The sequence below is a fragment of the Harpia harpyja genome, chromosome 17, assembly GCF_026419915.1.
Source record: "Harpia harpyja isolate bHarHar1 chromosome 17, bHarHar1 primary haplotype, whole genome shotgun sequence".
Taxonomy (NCBI): domain Eukaryota; kingdom Metazoa; phylum Chordata; class Aves; order Accipitriformes; family Accipitridae; genus Harpia; species Harpia harpyja.
This window is the reverse complement of record NC_068956.1, coordinates 13625178-13642848: the sequence shown is the minus strand read 5'-3', so window position 1 is coordinate 13642848 and position 17671 is coordinate 13625178. Positions and strand designations below refer to the sequence as shown.

Here is a 17671-nt window from a genome sequence, read left to right as displayed (position 1 = left end):
ACTGTTTTAAATGGTTTCGTTTTGTCAGAAACTTGCCAAGGTCTTAAAAAATTACTGACAAAGTAATCCTGGCTCACATTTTCATTGGTGTTGTTTGAAATAGGAATTGCTCTTATAATTGGGCACTGCCTATGTTGTTAAGGTAATGTAAATGTGTTAGTGTACGCAACTGTGAGCTGAATTCTTATACTCCAGGACAAACGGAAAAACAAACTTTGTTGTTCTGTTGCTTTCCTGTAATATACACTTTAAATAAATAAATAACATTAAAGAAAACAAAACAAAACAAAACCCAGAAGCATTTGCAGCTGCAACTGTCTTAAATTCCTCAGGTTTCCTGTTGGTACTACATTTTTTATAATGATTTGTGACACTGGTGGATAATACTACATAATAGATATTGCTCTCTTACTTAAAATCAGAAGCTTGGTTTGCTTCATAAGCAAAATATCTGTTGGGCCCTTACTGTAGACTGAATAATACCAGCTACACTAAAGCATTAGAACCATATAGACCATCTTTATTTGTGAATCACAGAATAACTGTTTAAGAGACTTCTATGTCTAAACCCATTCATTCCTTAATTCTCTTTGCCACAAAACATTGTGCATCACAACCATTTTTGGGAAAATCTCCTGCAAACAAAAAATTAAGCTGGAAGTTGCCTTCTGGTGATGTTTTCATTTTGGAAGTTAGGATCCTCTAGAGCAAAAGTCATATGTGTATTAGGGTAGTGTTGTGCAAAATCGAGATCATTAGTGTGTTCCTGAGGTTTTTTTCCCAAGGAAATACTACTGTTAATTATAGTTTCTGTTTATGAATTAGAAGAAATTCTGTTTAGAAATCAGAAGAATTCATAATTCACTGCACCAGAGGAACACTCATCAACTGTTTAACTTTGAAGCGTCAGTTTGGGGTTTGGCTCATTCTTTTTCATATACAATCTGTTTAATCAAGTTTTGCCAAAGCCACGACTGCAAATCCTTAATAACACAGAGTAAAAATATGTGTAAAACAGCCAAATTCTAAGATCATAGGGAAGCCAAACATGATGAGACTCAAAACCTGGGAAGCAAAAAAAAAAAAAAAAAAATCATCATAAGTATTAAATTACTAAGAATTATTATCTTCTGTCATGTATTAAAAACTTCAGTTCCATGAACCGTATGATACAGAGAAGCGTAAGTCTTTGACTTAGCTATACATTTTGCCTCATTTTATTTCAAAGTAAACCAAATACAATATTGAAATTTTCTGATCAGAAATGAGAATAATTTTTATTGTACCAGATAAAATTCTAAACACATTAAGGAAAATTTGGAAAAATATAAAATTTTCTACCTTCTGGAGATTTTCAGTGAAACCCAATATTAATTTCAGAATTATTACTGGTCAAGTCAGTAGTAAAACTTCTTGACTAAACAAATAAGCGGTCCAATATAAAAAAAAAATCTAAAGTCCTCTCCATAATAGGTCTATTCCTTTCCTTTCCTTTCTTTCAGAGAGAGAATATTTATAATCAGCACAGTATAGGTAAAGTACAATGATGAATCAAAATGCTTGATATCTTTGCTGGGATTTATATTTCTTTAGGTTATATACCTCTAGTGATACATGACATCATTATTTCAAAGTCTAAAATAATTCAGATGACTTGCCTCCTGGAAGTGCTACTCTCACTCATTTTCTTCAGCTCTCCAAAAAAAAAGTCTAGATGAAGTTTAGACATGTCTAGATGACAGAATATTATATCTTACATAATACTATTTAAAAATGTGTTCAAGTCCTCAAAATGTTAATGTAATTTCTGTCTTTAATTGTGTCAGACAATACCATCACTGTCAAAATCAAGATGGAAAACTCACTAGAAGGCTTTTTATGGCTTCCTGAACATGAGTCTGTCTCTTCACAGAGAGTTCAGAAAGCCCATCAGCCTTTGGAAGCCATTGAGAGGATGAATTTACTCTCCGGTACACTTTCAGTGATCTTCAGGGCTGAGACCAGCAAAATCCTGGAAATCTCCGGATGTTACACATTCTGTGTATTCCTTTCCTGTTTACTCCGTTTTTCAAGAGTGGTCTTTGGTCAACTCCACAGCATTAAGCTGAGTGAGGCAGAAGGGACAGATACCAATGTCATAACTCCCACCCCTAGCAAAAACACTATTAGAGCTGGCACTGCTGGCTTATCTAGCCATTTTCCAGCTAGTGGCTGTATTTATAGTGACAATTTCTCTCCTCACTATGGCATGGAAGCAGTCCCAAGGAATATATATGTATATTAGTGAAACATTAGTGTGAGGCTACGTACTTATATACTGATTCCCATGCATTCTTATTGTTTCTGAGCATCCTCCTGAAACAATTCTGGCCTATGAGAATTAGTACTCTACAAGATAACACCCAGTCCCAAGGCCCATTCTCGATAGTCTACTCCATACTGGAGGAAAGAGAGTTAGGTCAGAGGTGTTAGTGGCAATATGTGCCTTGGCCATTATATTTATTAGGCTAGGAATAACCCAGAACTCTTTGGTAGAAGAACTAAAACTTTAGTTTTAATTAGCACTAAACATGAAATTGTTAAATTCAGCTAAAAAAACTGAGAAGAGATAGATATTATGATTTGAGGTAGAAGAATAATCCAGTAAATGACAAATACTCAGAAAACATTAACAATGGAAAAGACTTCACATGTAAATGTATTATACATGATGCTGTAATATATTTTCAACAGGAGCACCCAAGTATCCATATTCTCCAAACATATCTAGATGGATTTGCAGAGTATTGCATGAACAAAAATAAAATTATTCTGAAAAGTTAACCAAAACCTTTATTTTAAATTATGTAAGATCTTTTTTGAGTTGATGCTTGTTTATTTTCCATTTACTTGGATTTCTCCAATTCATGAAACTGACATTTGGTTCACACAGTAATATTTTTTGTACTTTATGAGAAATCAATTAAATTATGATTTAGACTTTGCAGGGAGTTAATGGATAGCAATTTAAAGAACTATTGCTATGCTTCAAGTAACATCAAGTATCTTATTCTGCCTACATAATTTTTGCGTTCCTACTGCTTAAGCAGCTATTAGGAGTGCTCCTGACACTGTCTTATGCTGTGTATCTGCAGAATTCCACCCCATTGCTTCTGATCCAGATGTTTTATATTGGTTACCATAGCATTTAAGAGACAAGATAAGGCCATTACACAAAGGTAGTGTAGCTGCATTTGTTTAGAAAAAAAAAAAAAATCAAGACCAAGACAACAGATTCTAAACTGAAAAGCTATGAAAATCAGGATAAAAATATTAATTAAATTTGCTCAGGAAACTTAGGAACTACATTCAGTCAAACTCAGTCTGGAATAATTGTGTATCTGAAGGTATTCAACATGCTAAAAGCAGCTGTGATCTAAATGGATGCTTAAGCTACGTGGAAAAAAATGCTTATGATTACATGCAAATAGTAAAAGAGTGCAACAAGCAGCACTTCCCATGCAGCAGGGCAGGGATACTGAGGTGTTTTAGCTGCAAAGCACTGCTTTGGCGACTCAAAGCAGCCATAAACCTCACAAATGGATTCATCAGCCTGAACATACCAGGGAATCTGAACTTTTTGAAGATGAAGCTGTTGCACGTTAGAGTCTATTTGCTATTTAAACTTATTTGTGAGAAATGTAAGCATTTAGTGTGATTTGCATTTTTTTTCACTTGAATTGGTATTGGCTTTATTTTGATCTACTGCAACAAATGTATAGCAGAAACAGCAAAGCAAAGGCACCTGATGCCTTGTTTGCTTAATATAAATGCAAACCTAACATGAGAAACAAAACAGTGCACTTACACCTCAACATTTTTAAGGGTACAGCATAAAGTAGATGATAAATTTTTCTCATGAAGAAATTTGTCCCTATCTCATGACTGGTAACGTGAACAATCCAGAGAGACTATGAAGGGAGAGACCTTGATTAGATTGGTGTTTCTTCCACTGCTACATGATTGCTGTTATCCATTTTGCAAGTCTATTTATACCAGCACTGCATGTTGCCATTATTATTTTTTGATAGAGTTATAGTCAACTGCTAGCTTACTTTCATCTTTCACCTGAAAAATTTCCAAATCCTGATATTTAGTTTCTCTAGCTGTAACACAAATATATGCTTTATATATATACAAATATTCTGGTTTATGATCCTTTCAAAATTAAATGTGCTCTTTCAAACTGCACCTAGTATATGGGCATGAGCACTGACTTTGCTTTGTCATGCCTAGGCACATGTAAGCAGAACATATGAGATCATAACCAAGTCTGCTCAGTCCTAGTTAACAATGCAAGTGGAAATGGGGAATCCATGATCAGCAGCTATCCTTGGTTTCCATATGCCAACACAAACCAGCGACATCATGATTCACAGCTCACCCCCTCATTGTCTGGAGTAAAGATAAACATTTGCTGCATTGGAAACATTTATCTAAGATGTACCAACAGAAAAGCCTTTCGAGAATTCTTGACTGTCTCTAAATGTTTAGATTTGTACTCTGTTGTTCTGAGTAATAATTATTTAACTTCTCTGTGAAAAAGAGGACCTTTTACTAATAGGCTTCACACTGCATGCTGACATTTCAGGAGGTTGCTATATTAGCTCTATCATTCAGAGCCATGAATTATTGATTCACCTACACTATTCTCCTTCAAACTACTGAACTACTCACCATTGTACTGATGCAAATAGCTAATAAATAAGCAGAATGTAAAATGACTTTATTCAGCTTTAAAAGAATATCATAAAGTTTTAGTAGAGCCTGTACCATTACTAGCGCTAGCCAGGTAGTAAATTTTGTTTGCAGCTTTCAGGCTTTATGCACCAGTCTGCCATCTCAAAATTAGTTTCAGCTTCATATTTCATGGAGATTATACATTCATTTGTGAGGTAAAAATGCTGCTGTTCTTCCAGCAGTTCTTTACCACCTTTGCATTCTCAAACCTCAATATGCTGCTCCAGGGATCAGAGCCGTCCTTCACCTTCTCTTTATTTACTACAGGATGTAATTCTTTCCTACGTTACATATGTGTAAATCAGGAAAGATTATGGTAATAAGTGGAGTTGCGCCATGGAAGGAAGTATGGGGTACTGTTTATTTTCCAAGGAAGCATTTGTTATTAACAGCTTATATTGACAAAGTGAGATAATAATAGACATTCTAAAGCATAGCCCCTGACATTAGCTTTTAAAGGCATGTACGGTCTGCTGTAAAGGCTGGGAACATTATCCAGGGTATTTCAGATATTCCACAAGAGCTGTAGAGTATACTGTTACAGTAGCTTCAAAATACAGATAACCTGAAAAACTTTGATTGTTAAGCATCCTGCTAGAGTGGGGATTTTTTTTATCGAAAACCTCAAAAGAGGTTTTGGTGAGCTCATCCTATTTGCTTTTGCTTACTGGGCATAGAAATTTAAATTTTTTCTTTCGCTGCAGGAACTATAATAGATTGACTACTGAGATACTGATACGGCATGTGCAATACAAAGATAATCACAAGAGTAGAAGGCAGTTCTGGAATATTTCCCTGTTGTCCAAACTCACACAGAAAAATAGCAAAAGCAGTGATTAGTTACACCTGGACCATTTTCTCTGAAGGTAGTCATTATGCTACAGCACAGATTTAAGACTTATTTTGATGAGAAAGAGTGTTTTCCAGTCTTTTTAGATCTTCCATATACTTTTTTCATTTAAGAAGTTTTGCATTTTCTCTTAGACAAACTAGAAATTTTAGTAAGAAAAGTATCTGTAAAATATTTTGTTTTCCATATAACATAAAAAAAAACCCCAACCCACTGTGGTTTTATGGAAAAATTAAAAATCAAAAAACATCACTTAGCTATTTTAATACATGAAAACAAAATTACTGTAGAGATCATGATCAGACCTTTTGTCTCTTGGAAATATTAAGGCTCTTAAACAGAAGCCATCTAGCTGAGTTTCTGAAAACCAAATGAGTACAGACATACGTGCTTGATAATTTTTAAATACCTGCATGGAAACATCTACAAAACATTCAAAACTCTGTTGTTCTAGCTTCTGGGAAATTGTGTGTGTCCTGCGGAATTCAGCTCAGCAACTCTCAGCACTACAGGGTTGTAAGGTCCAGGAGAGGAATGACCACTAAGAGGAGCACACTGATGGTTATGAGACTCGCGAGAGCATTCTGATTCAGCATCAACCTCTCCTTTTGCATTGCATTGGGGTACGGCAGTCCTGAAGTGAAAGAGCCGACGATGGGCAAATTTACCCAAAGGGGGTTTTATAGCTTAGGCTGCAGTCCTTGCAGCCTTGGGGGTGGCTATCATACCTGAAATAGTCACTTCAGAGCAAGCTCAAGTGTATCTACAGTATACTCTAGGCATTTCTGTGACTGCAGTGCTGAAGTACTTTTATTTTTATCCACTGCACCAAGTTTTTATGCTTCGCTCATAACTGGCAGGGCAAAAAAAATTACCTCATCCATAGCTTCTAGGTGCCTTAATTGCTTCAAATGACATGATTCTTCAAGAAAACTTTTAGAATAGCTTTAAAAGCTCTCAACAGCTTACAGCTGAAAGCCAAATGTGTAAGTTATAATTAATTTACACTTTGTAAAACTATGTAACTCCTCAACAGGTGCCACAAATCATTTTAGTATGGGGTGGTCTCACTTAAACTTCATAAGAAATACAATCTACAGTCTTTCAAGTAGGAAATTCTGGGGTTATTTTTCATTAGCATAATTACAACCTGCAACTTTTCTTGTTCGAGTCTTGATCGTTAGCCAGCTTGTCCAGAGAGCTTTCTGCATACTCCACCTGTTCCACGTCTAAGGACCAAATCTAGCTTTAGTGTTTTACCTGTCTTCAATTTTTCTATGTTACAAACTCCTCTGTTCTTTTAAACTGTAAGGTTCTGGGGTTTTGGGTGCACTGTAGCAGCCAGCTAGCAGTAGGGGTGTGTATAGAGAGAGAGATTTAAGTTCCTAATTACAGAAAGAAGAAATGTATGAAGAATACTTCTTGAATGCTATTCTTATCCAAGGGATTTATAGGATCCCTAAGCATTATGGTAGCCATTAATTATATGATAAAGTGTTATTTTTCTTCCTATAAGATCCTTTGTGCTCAAATTCCTAATGTTTGGGCACTGCAGTTTTCAACTTTCATGTAGTTTCGAGGTAATGCACAGAAAGAAACTTGTATGATACAGTAGATTGAAGCAATATTATGTGCCATTTTCTCACCTAGTTTCTTTTGGAATGTTATTGATTTTTAGTGATTTTGTGTGTACCAGTGCAACTACAAAGCTAAGCAAGGCTATATGAGATCGACATCTTATTGGTTTTAACCCTCCACTATATTTTCATTCCTATCTTTCTTTTCTTCCTCTTTTAAAAGTGTCCATCCTCTGTGATAACATTTCTTATTATTCTCTTTTTTTTCTTTTCAGTGAAGGTTTTTGTTTTTTCATAAACCCAAACTGAGATGGGTGTCAGTTAAACAAAAATTGTCATGTAAATATGGATATGTATCAGGTGAGGTAACTTTGAAAACAAACAAAAAAGCAAATTACATTCACAGTAGTGAAGGCAGATCAGTTCTCTGTCTGTGTCTCCATCACCACCCTGGCAAATGCTTGTGCATTCTGTTTTTCTGTGGGAAGGTCTATATATTCACTTATGACAGTGATTACCAAGAAATCTGGACCACTTTAGAGAATCTGTATGTAAACAGTAAGGAACGCACTGAGCTAAAGCCATTTCCAGTTAACTGAAGGGTGAGGGAGAAATATGCGGTTTCATGATTTATTGTCATTAAAGTGTCTCTATTTGCATTTGGACAATTTTCACCTACATAGCAGAGTACATTTTGAAAAATGGAGTAGCCACAAAGTTACTACGTGTTCATGCTTTGTATATACTCAGCAATACTCACAAAAAGTGTACATGAGAAAGGAGGGTGCATATTATATAAATTAATTTAGCCCCAAGGTACTGTGTTCATGGTTGCTATCAATTTACATGTGTTGTATAGAAAATCTACTGCACAATAAAAGTAACACAAGGTTTTTCTCAAATGTTTAGGTACTGTTACATGGTATTTATCCTACCGCTGAGATATAAAATATAATTCTGGAGATCTTCTTGTACAGTATGTAGATTTTTTCCCTTTTTTTAAATTGTTCTCAGGAGAAAAGGGAAAAAAAGAAAGATAATCCCTACTTTAATTCTGCACATTGGGAAAAAAAACACAAAACACTACATATGTGTAGAGCATTGTAAGCCTCATTAAGTAATTTCCTTTCTGTTTTTAATTCTCATAATTTGCCTGTATTTCATAAGGCACTCTGGAATTGAGCCAGTAAAGAAAGCAATGACATGCTTTTCTTTGAACTGTGCAAAGTCTTCGTCATATACTGCCTTTGAGACACATTTTTATATTGCTTCCATGGAGAGTCAGTGCAAACTTCTCTAGTCGGTGCATGCGTAGTCACTTTGGGCAGGCAACCAGAGAGCAAAGAGCAGTGCCACCAGCAGCACCACGGCTGGCACAGGCTGGCAGTCCCCAGAGGCGCTGGGCACCGGGTGCTCTGCCAGAAGTGTCAAAGTCAGTGTGATTTTAATAAATTAAGTGAAAATCATGTTTGTTTGCCATGTGAATAATCAGAATTTATATGATGTCTTACAGCATTAGAACCAAATATCTCTGACCGCAATGATTCCACAATACATCTTAGTACAACTAAAATATTCTGAAAAGAGAGAGAAAAATGCTCATTATATCATGTAAAGTACTGAAATACATGTAGACAACCTATTCAAATTTTGAAAGTACATTTTCCTTGTAGGGAAATTTAATCAAGAACTGGATATATGTTTCTTCTGAATTTCAAACATTTTCAAAGAACAGGAATTATAGCTCAAAAACAGTCCTGGATTTGAGTATATGAGACAAATTATTCCAGACAAACACTTAAATAAAATGTACAGACCAACCCAAAAGATAGGCTACCTTAAATTTAGGCCATGATTATCAAAGTACACAATCAGTTTAAAATACAGTGAGATTTTTTTACAATGGGAAATGCATTGAGCCAAAGTAGGAGGGTGAAATTACATTAGACTTATTTGTGACCACAAGCCTAAGACAAATACACATTAGTATGACAAAGTTTTATAGCAAACAGATTGCATTTCTTAGACTTCTATGATTCAGTATAACAGACAAAGTATTTTGAATAACTTCTATGTGGAAATACACTTTAATTACTTCCTGAATTTATCATATATTCACCTGGAAGTGAAATACTTGATATGAGTCAGATAGATAGTATATAACAGGACTTCAAATGGGTGTTTCAAATCTGCATACAGGCCCTCAGTAAAAATAGTCCTGGATGGAAATAAAGTAATCTTTACCTTTTTCACTAATGAATGAAAAATCTAGCAATATTCCCTCTGTTAGATAATGAGAATGCAACATTTAATTATTTTTGCTATACATGATAAGCAGTACTTTTGAAGGCATATGATTGTGATATTTTCTCTGTAAGTCTAAAGGTGGTTGGACTTTTTTTTCTTTTTTTTTTTTAAGTTCAGTTACTCATCTGTCACTAAAACCATGGTTTTTATACATTTTAAGCCACTGTTTGTCAATGTTGGATCAGAAAAGCCTTTCTAGAATGGTGTGCAGCACAGTTCATGAGGTTCTTGTGTGATTTGCTCAAGATTTTTTACAAATAATGAGGTCTTAGTGATTTATTAACCATCTTCAGGTAGCATGCCATATGTTTACAAGGAAAACTACTCAAATCCATTAGTCTTTTCTTGCTTAAACATACCAAGGGAGTTGACCCAATGTCATCTCATCATTGACTTCAGTGGGCTCATAGCCACAGCAGAAGCCAACACCTCCTATAGCAATTCACAAAGCAGAAATGACTTAAGTGAACTAAGGATCATTTTGAAACACTGTAATTCCTTATGGTAGAAGAGATGCTTTTCAGAATGGCACTTTGTTGGTGTACATTTGGCACCAGAATTTGAGTTCTGCTTTTGTTAACATAGCAGTGATGAAGAAGAATATAAAAGTTATGGGATAGTAACTAAGTCCTTTCAGGAAATGAGGAAAAAAACAACAAACGAAACAAAAGAACCCCAGCACTTCATTGAAATTGTTAAAGCAGATATGACAGAGATAAAAAGATGCTGAATCTAAATCAGTATTTTATTCACGTTGGACTGGAAATGTTTTTGTCCCTGCCCCACCGTCCCCTCCCCCCAGCAACCTGTTTGGTGGAACCATGTTTTAAAGAGCATTTAATAGTAATTTCTAAAATAGTAATCAGTATGCTCTGTGCTGAAGGTTAATCCTTTGGGTATTAATTTAGCTTTATCACAAAGCAGACAGAGTGTATGTACTCAGCTCACTGCACTTAACATATTACCAAAATTAAGATCTCTATAGGCAAAAAATAGCTTTATTTCAAAACAGTGAAGCTTAGCTGATGCAAAAGTAAATACAGTGTTTATTGCAACCGCTTCAGTACACAGCACAAGAATGTGCATTTAGTACTTAAAGAAAGTGAATCATCTGAATCATTTGAAGAGTACAGGCTCTCCAGCTCGGCTGTTTATTTATACATGCCATATATTCTGCAAATTTCTGTTGGCATACAGAAAGTTCAGTTTCATACTAAAATAGTCTCTGAGACCCAGTCTTTCAAAAATTGCAGTCAAATATCCTGTTAAAGCATATCTCTTTATACAGCATACTAAATTTCAAAAAGCTATCTACTTAACTAAAAACATTCTCAGCTGTAATTAAGATTATTCTACAACTCTAAAAAGATCACTCCTATTATTAAAAATAAAAATATAAAAGAACTAGCCACACTCACTAAAACAAACTTCTTTTTAGTTGTGATTTTAGCAATGCAGAACATTGTCTTTCTTTAAATGTTTCAACACGTTGCTCACTGCAAAAGTGAGAATTTACATAGCCATATGCTACAATGCTTTACTGCAAAGTGTTAACATATACAGGGTAATCAAAGTCATGTTACTTTCCTCAGACTCACTGGAAACATTGCCTGAAATTACCACGAAACACTGAATGAATAGCTAAAAAATGCCAGTGTTTATATAGAAAACTATTATGTGACAGACAGGCTCATTTTGTCATTACCTATTATTAAGCATTTACAGGCTTGTGAGGCTTTTCATCAACATGTCCATAACAAGACTGGTACAAAACAATAAATAAATATACGAGATGCTATGTTGATAGCACGATCAGCTACCTGTGCTAACATGGTCACTTGGAATACGGTCAAATGGTAGACCTGTCCCAGCTCCTCCTTAGCAGATAGCGTTCCCATTACCAATCCAGTACAGCAGAAGGACAGTGACAGCTTAGCTGGGTAAAATTCAGTGTCTATGGTACAATTATTGCGCTACTGATTACTTCAGACTTTGGCGAGTTAATCCTTGGGGTATTAATTTACTGCTCCGACTGTACAAAACAGATCCTAGTGCTTTACCCCTTTGAGGGTTGTCACTGTAATTATTCCATATGGCACCACCAGTAAGGTTTTTCTGTGCATCTTTCCCAGTAAACAGATTTTAGGATATTTTCAAGTCAGTCAGCTAACCAAAAAGAACTTTATGCTGCTTTCAAGCACTGCAAAATACAGCAGAAAAATACAGAAGTATTTCATGATTTCAAAGTCTTGGTGTATTTCAATTAAGAAGAATCTTCCTTATTTCAAAAAGTCTTTCTGAAAGAAAGTACTAAAATATTATTCCAATCAAACAGAATTCTGGTTTTATATATACTGATATAGGTACAGGTTTATCAACAGGTATCATGAAGAAAAAGAAAATTTAAAACATTTTATTAAAAAATATTGAACCAGGTTATCTCAACAAGTCTGAATACTCCAATATTATTTTTTGAAACTAAAATTGGAAAAAAAAAGTAAAAGTAAAAAAAAAAATCCCACTTTGGTAAATATAGTGTACGGATTCCACCACAGTTTTATATCCTAGTGTCAAAGTTTTTCATAACAATTGATATCTACTTGGATTTATTTGCAACTTTAAAATTAAAAAATACTATCAATTGGGAGTAAAAACAATCAACATAAATTCAGTCTCCAAAGCTGGAAACTCCAAGGCAAGGGTGATACCTACTGACTATGTAGTTAACCTTGAATTTGACACATTTATTCTATTTTCTTCTCTGTTACAGTGTCATATTTCAGTGCTACGTTTCTCTGTGTGTAAGTGGAAAGTGAAGAACAATGTAACACTTTCAAGAGTCTTTGTCAAGATCTTTCCTGAGAGAGTCCTAAATGAGCTAATTAAGCTTGGGAGATAGGGCAGTATTGTCATGGATTAAAGGCTGTCTAGGAGCAAAACGTCAAAGTTTGCCATTGAACAACAGTTTTTCCCTATGATAAAGGTCAACAGTACACATCTTAAAGTCTCAGGAAGAGTATATTAATTTATCTTGTTTATATTATTTTAAAAGAGAACTAAGAAGCAAAAATTTGCAATGAGACAGCACTAAGATTTTGGGAGGACTAGTAAAGATTTCACATCTCCACAAAACTGACAAATAGGCAAACTAAATGTTTCAGACTAAATGTTTAACGGAAGAAATTGATCTCAGCATCATTTCAGAAAAGGCAGTTAAGATCTCTCTGCAAATTATAAAAAGTAATAATAAAAGACACTTAAATAAGATGTTTGGAAATAAATAAGGTAATGAGCAATCTGTAGCATATGTTAATGCCTCCATATGAATCGATGCTGCAGACTCATTTGGTTACCTGAAGTAGCCATAAAACCCTCTTCTTACAGAAGAGAGGTATACAGAGAAGAGCAATGAGGCTGACTGAAGGCATGGAGCTCTTGCACAAGAAGAAGGACCAACATGACAAGAACTGTGATAATATAGAGTATTTATATTGTAATTTTTTAAAAAGTCTATAAATATAATTATTATTACATTGGCTGAATTACACAGACGTGCTTATTACTGCTGTTACCACTGAATGGACTTCATGAAAGTCACTTTATGATTATACATATATAAGCCTGGATGGAATTTCACAGCTGCTTGTCTGACCGCTTTGAAAGATTTGTGCTGCTTTCTTTTCAGGCTGCAAACTAGCTCCTTCAGGTTTACCTACTGCTGACAAGCTTTTGATAATACTGCTCATTTGTTCTTTGTGACTCATCTGAGCTGTTCCTTCCTTTTACACATCAGAACGTTGTTATGTTGATGAATGCAAGCAGGCCCTTTGATCTCTGGGCATTTTTTAAAGCAGTTGGTAAGAAACGGCATAGCAGTTAACTAGTAATTTCTTTTTTGAATTTTTCTTCTTTAAAAGCAAAGCAGTGGTTTAGAGAAATAACCTCTCCCAATTTTTGTTTTTAATTACAATTTACAGATGTTCCTTAATATTGTCATTGTGCATTTCCAACAGCATTGGACTGTTATTAAAAAAAGTCATAAATATACTTGCAAAGTAATTTGTTCTTGCCATTGTTTGCAGTGTTTCAAAGTGGCATTTACCTAACGAAACATAGCTATCCACATGTCTGCATCTAAGTTAGTAATTTTTGTATCCTTTTGTAGTCAAGGAAGAGAAAAAGACACTTCTTAGGTGGGAATTATATCATCCTAAAGAAGACATCAAATTCCATCAAATGCATTCAGCTATAAAAGCAGCTTTTTCTCTCCCTTGACTATAAAGGGAATCTGATTAGCAATGTCTGCTTGGCTTAGACATTGATGTCTACACTGCACATGTCTAAGATGAGGGGAGATAAATCCCTGGTTTCTGCTTTCCTTTCACCTTTGGGCTCTTTAATTTGAGTATCATTTCAATATGTTGCCTGTATCTCTGGAAAGATTCCAAAGCCTTGGTATTCCTCCCTGAATTTCATATTACTGGCATTTCAAGCACTGGTCTAAGAAGCTGCTAAAAAGCAACTTTGGCCTTAAGGAATCAAAAATAATTAATTCCCTCTCAATATTCACTGAAGAAAATGAATGCCAAATCCAAATTCTGATCTTTTACGTGACAGAAACAATATAGGTCTGCCTGGTCAGCCATGAGCTCTCTCTTACACTGAGGTGGAGCTTTAGTAATCAGGAAAAACATTTTCATGCCTGAGTGACATTACTTTGCTGCATTTGCCCTTCAAGTCCTTCAAAAGAAAAAAGAAAGTTCTCAATGCCTTCAAGCTATGATTGGAATCAGAATTTATAATACTTAGGGCATGGTGAATTTAAGCAAAATTTGATGCACAATTTAAAAGCAAAGTGATAATGAAAAGTATGTGATTATTCCATTCAAGTAAATCCATCTTAAAATACACTAAATACACTTAAATACGCTACTGCATGTCGGTCATCTACCTAGGTAGAACACAATTAACAGTTGGATCAGTAATTTTCGAACCCTCAGTTTAAAATAAGTGAATGCACTCTTTAGACAAAATAAGCTGAACATTCCTCAAATATCCTGATGTGATACATTGCAAATTGAAGCAAGCTTTGTATTCTGAAGCAAAATAAGGCCAAAGTCAAACACCATTGTGCCAGATGCACAAGGTCTGTGTATGCCAACAGTTATGTGTCTATAGAACACACCACAGGCCATTTGCTTTACTTAAGGGGACTGAAGAGAGGGATATAACCAGAAAAGCAATTCATTCATTACTGTAGTTTAGAAACTTTGCTTCAACCCACTCAATACTTAGGTTCTAATTTTCTCTTTTTGCGTGCACAAATTGAAGCCTCAATAGGTATTAATATAATTCTTATTATAGATAGGTGTGGATGTGATCTGTAGCTTAAGTGCACTCAGTAGCACTCAGGAATGCTGTACATTCCAAAGCTTTGTGAGGTTCTCAGATGAGAAAACAGACAAGTGCAAATATTATTATTAGTTTCACAGGAAAACAAATCTCCAGATTCACAATTTGGCAAATTCCATTAACTAATATGTGACATTAGCTGCAGGAAGGAGCATAAGAAAAATAATCAGACTATGATAGTCTGTTCCTCAGTGGGTATCTTCTTGATCTCTGTAAGAGATTGCCTTAAACTTTGAAATACAAAACTTAATACACCTTCCAAAGTTGTGATAATTATGATAATTCTGTTAGATATTTTTATATCTGTACAATTACTCACTTCTCTTTTGAATTGTCTTCAACTTGTGGTCTCAGTGATACTGAATAACAGTGTCTTTCACAGTCTTACATGTTTCACAACTGATTAAAACCCCCACCAATTTACCGAGCAACCTTCAGCAACTCTGAGGGCTGTAATTTAATTGAAAATATTGTCATGTTCATATGCAATGAGATAGGAAAACAAAACCTCTCATCTTTCTTTCAGTCCATAATACACTACCACCATGTCCACTCCTGTCTTCTAAGGCCAACTCTTTTTGTGAAAGACAGTACTCTTCCTCATTTTCATCTCCATTCCTCCATTATTCTCTACCCCACTCTTTATTCATATAATGACTTTGATGATTTTTTGACTACAGCTTTACCAAGAGTAGACTCCTTGTTACCTTAAATTCAGTTCTCCAAATTCAATAAAAGCTTTGCTTGCAGACACAAAGCAAATGAGCCAACCTCTTTTGAGGGATCTCATGTGCTCATGTCCAACACAGAATAATAGAAAGGACTGAATAGAGTAGAATTTATTAAATTCCTAGAAGCTAGTTTTTGTTTAGAGCATGCTGTCTTCCTCCATGCCTTCCCCCTTATAACAGTTTGTTCTCATATATTTTCAATTTTGAATCATTCTACAGTGGTAGCCACTTATTTCAATGAGATTCAACAATACATCATCCAAATGACTTATGATTGTATGCATAGAACTGTAATAAATGAAAAAAAAAAGAAACTGAATGTAACTTCTCTTGGCAACATCATTATTATAACCATTTATTGTCCTGACTCCGGTAATAATAAATACACTTTCACATTGGGAGAGAATATACGTCTTTCATATAGATAGTAGTCATGTTTATCACACTCTAAAAGTTTTAAACATTTCTTTGTTTTAAATCCATGGAAGAAATTAATATAAGGCTCATCCTTTGAGAATGGGAATACATTATCTTTACTACAATGCACTAACAAACTTAGATTGATTCATATAGGACAACCGTTTCGTAATAAATGAGTCAACTGCTATTGTGTCTTGTCATGGTCACTGCAATCACTTGACTCTTTTAATACTGCAACAAGAGAAATGTACTACACTAGAATGTCTTGATACTGACAAAAAAATTACCTAGCCAGAACTAAACAACTATGCCTGGTTTAAAAAGGATTTTCAGGACAATTTGAACTACATGCATGTCCTGGAACAAATTATTACTCACACCAGGGTGGCCTGTTCTTTAACTGGTTCAGTGGAGGTCTAAGCATGCTTCCCATCAGAATGCCAGGCACAGGCTGCCCAAATGTGCATGAGCTTACTACAGTGAGTGGATTAAAAATAGCAAGGATTGAAGAATGGGCAATAAGGAAAGTGGAAAGAATATGAAAAACATTTATAAGAATTTCAGCATAATTTACCTATATGCAAAATCTCAAACACTTCTGAAGATCCAAAATGTTTTAGGCAATTTCTTTTAAATTAAGAACTAGTAATCATTTAACCACAGATTTCAAGCCTGAGGGCAACAGAATCACAGATAAGCATGCACAGCATGTGAGGGAAATATTGGAACTTTGGGGAAAAAAAGAAATGCACTTTTTTTGGTTCTTGATCCCTACTGTGATTTAAAAAAAAAATTGCTTATGACAAGTATTTTAAAATATGTGTTACTTAATTGGTAAGCAAAGGAAAAGTATACAAACAACTTTTCTCCTGCTCAGTCTTCAATACACATTTTAATCATCAATGCATGTCCATTCTGGACAAATTTGCTCAACAGCATGTACAATGCATGCAGTTACTGCTGTGGATGACTGTGAAGTGTTTGTACAGATAGTTTCTGTTACACTGGTTTTGTCACTTTTCCCAAGATCACTTTATACAGACTGCTTGTGTCTATCTATCTATTTATAGATAACTTTTACAGGTTACTTTTGCCAATAGAGTGTCATTCATCTCCATTAATGCCAGGTCACTATTCCTCATCTTAGATAAAAAAAATAGTGGAGAAAACTTCAGTAGGGTGATTTGCAACTGCTGATGGTTATAGTGACAAGAAGAGTTTAACAGAAGAAGGTTATTTCAGTGCCCAACCTGGAATGAGTTACAGTAAGTCTATACTAAGGTACCATTGCTCTGCTTGTATCTTGTGCTCGCCATGAGCCAGCTCCAATACAGAAACTGCATGACTATGTTGTGAAACACTAAGTCCCAGATAATGTACCCTGACTCTCCTCAGGAATTAATGACTCAGGTCTGGTGACCTAACTAGCACCATCACATAGCATTTTGTTAGTTTGAAACATTGGTAAATTACATTCACATTTCTCCTTAACTGACTGTATTATTAGTAATTCCTGGTTCTTAAGTCTAAGGAAAATACTGCAGCAGCTTGATGGGTAAACTGGGCGATCTCAATCAAAACTGAAGTAACTCAAC

At 35.0% G+C, this 17671-nt stretch overlaps 1 protein-coding gene across 3 annotated transcripts in view; it reads right to left on the bottom strand.

Moving 5' to 3' along the window:
• CNTN5 (contactin 5) overlaps positions 1–17671 on the bottom strand; it is a 680093-nt gene that overhangs the window by 560252 nt on the left and 102170 nt on the right. The window contains exon 1 of one of the 3 annotated variants that reach the window (XM_052812643.1): positions 11334–11436. The exons of the other annotated variants lie outside the window; for them this stretch is intronic. The gene's annotated coding sequence lies outside the window, so the exon portion shown is untranslated. Of the gene's footprint in view, positions 1–11333; positions 11437–17671 lie in introns of those variants that run through there. 3 annotated transcript variants of the gene reach the window in all.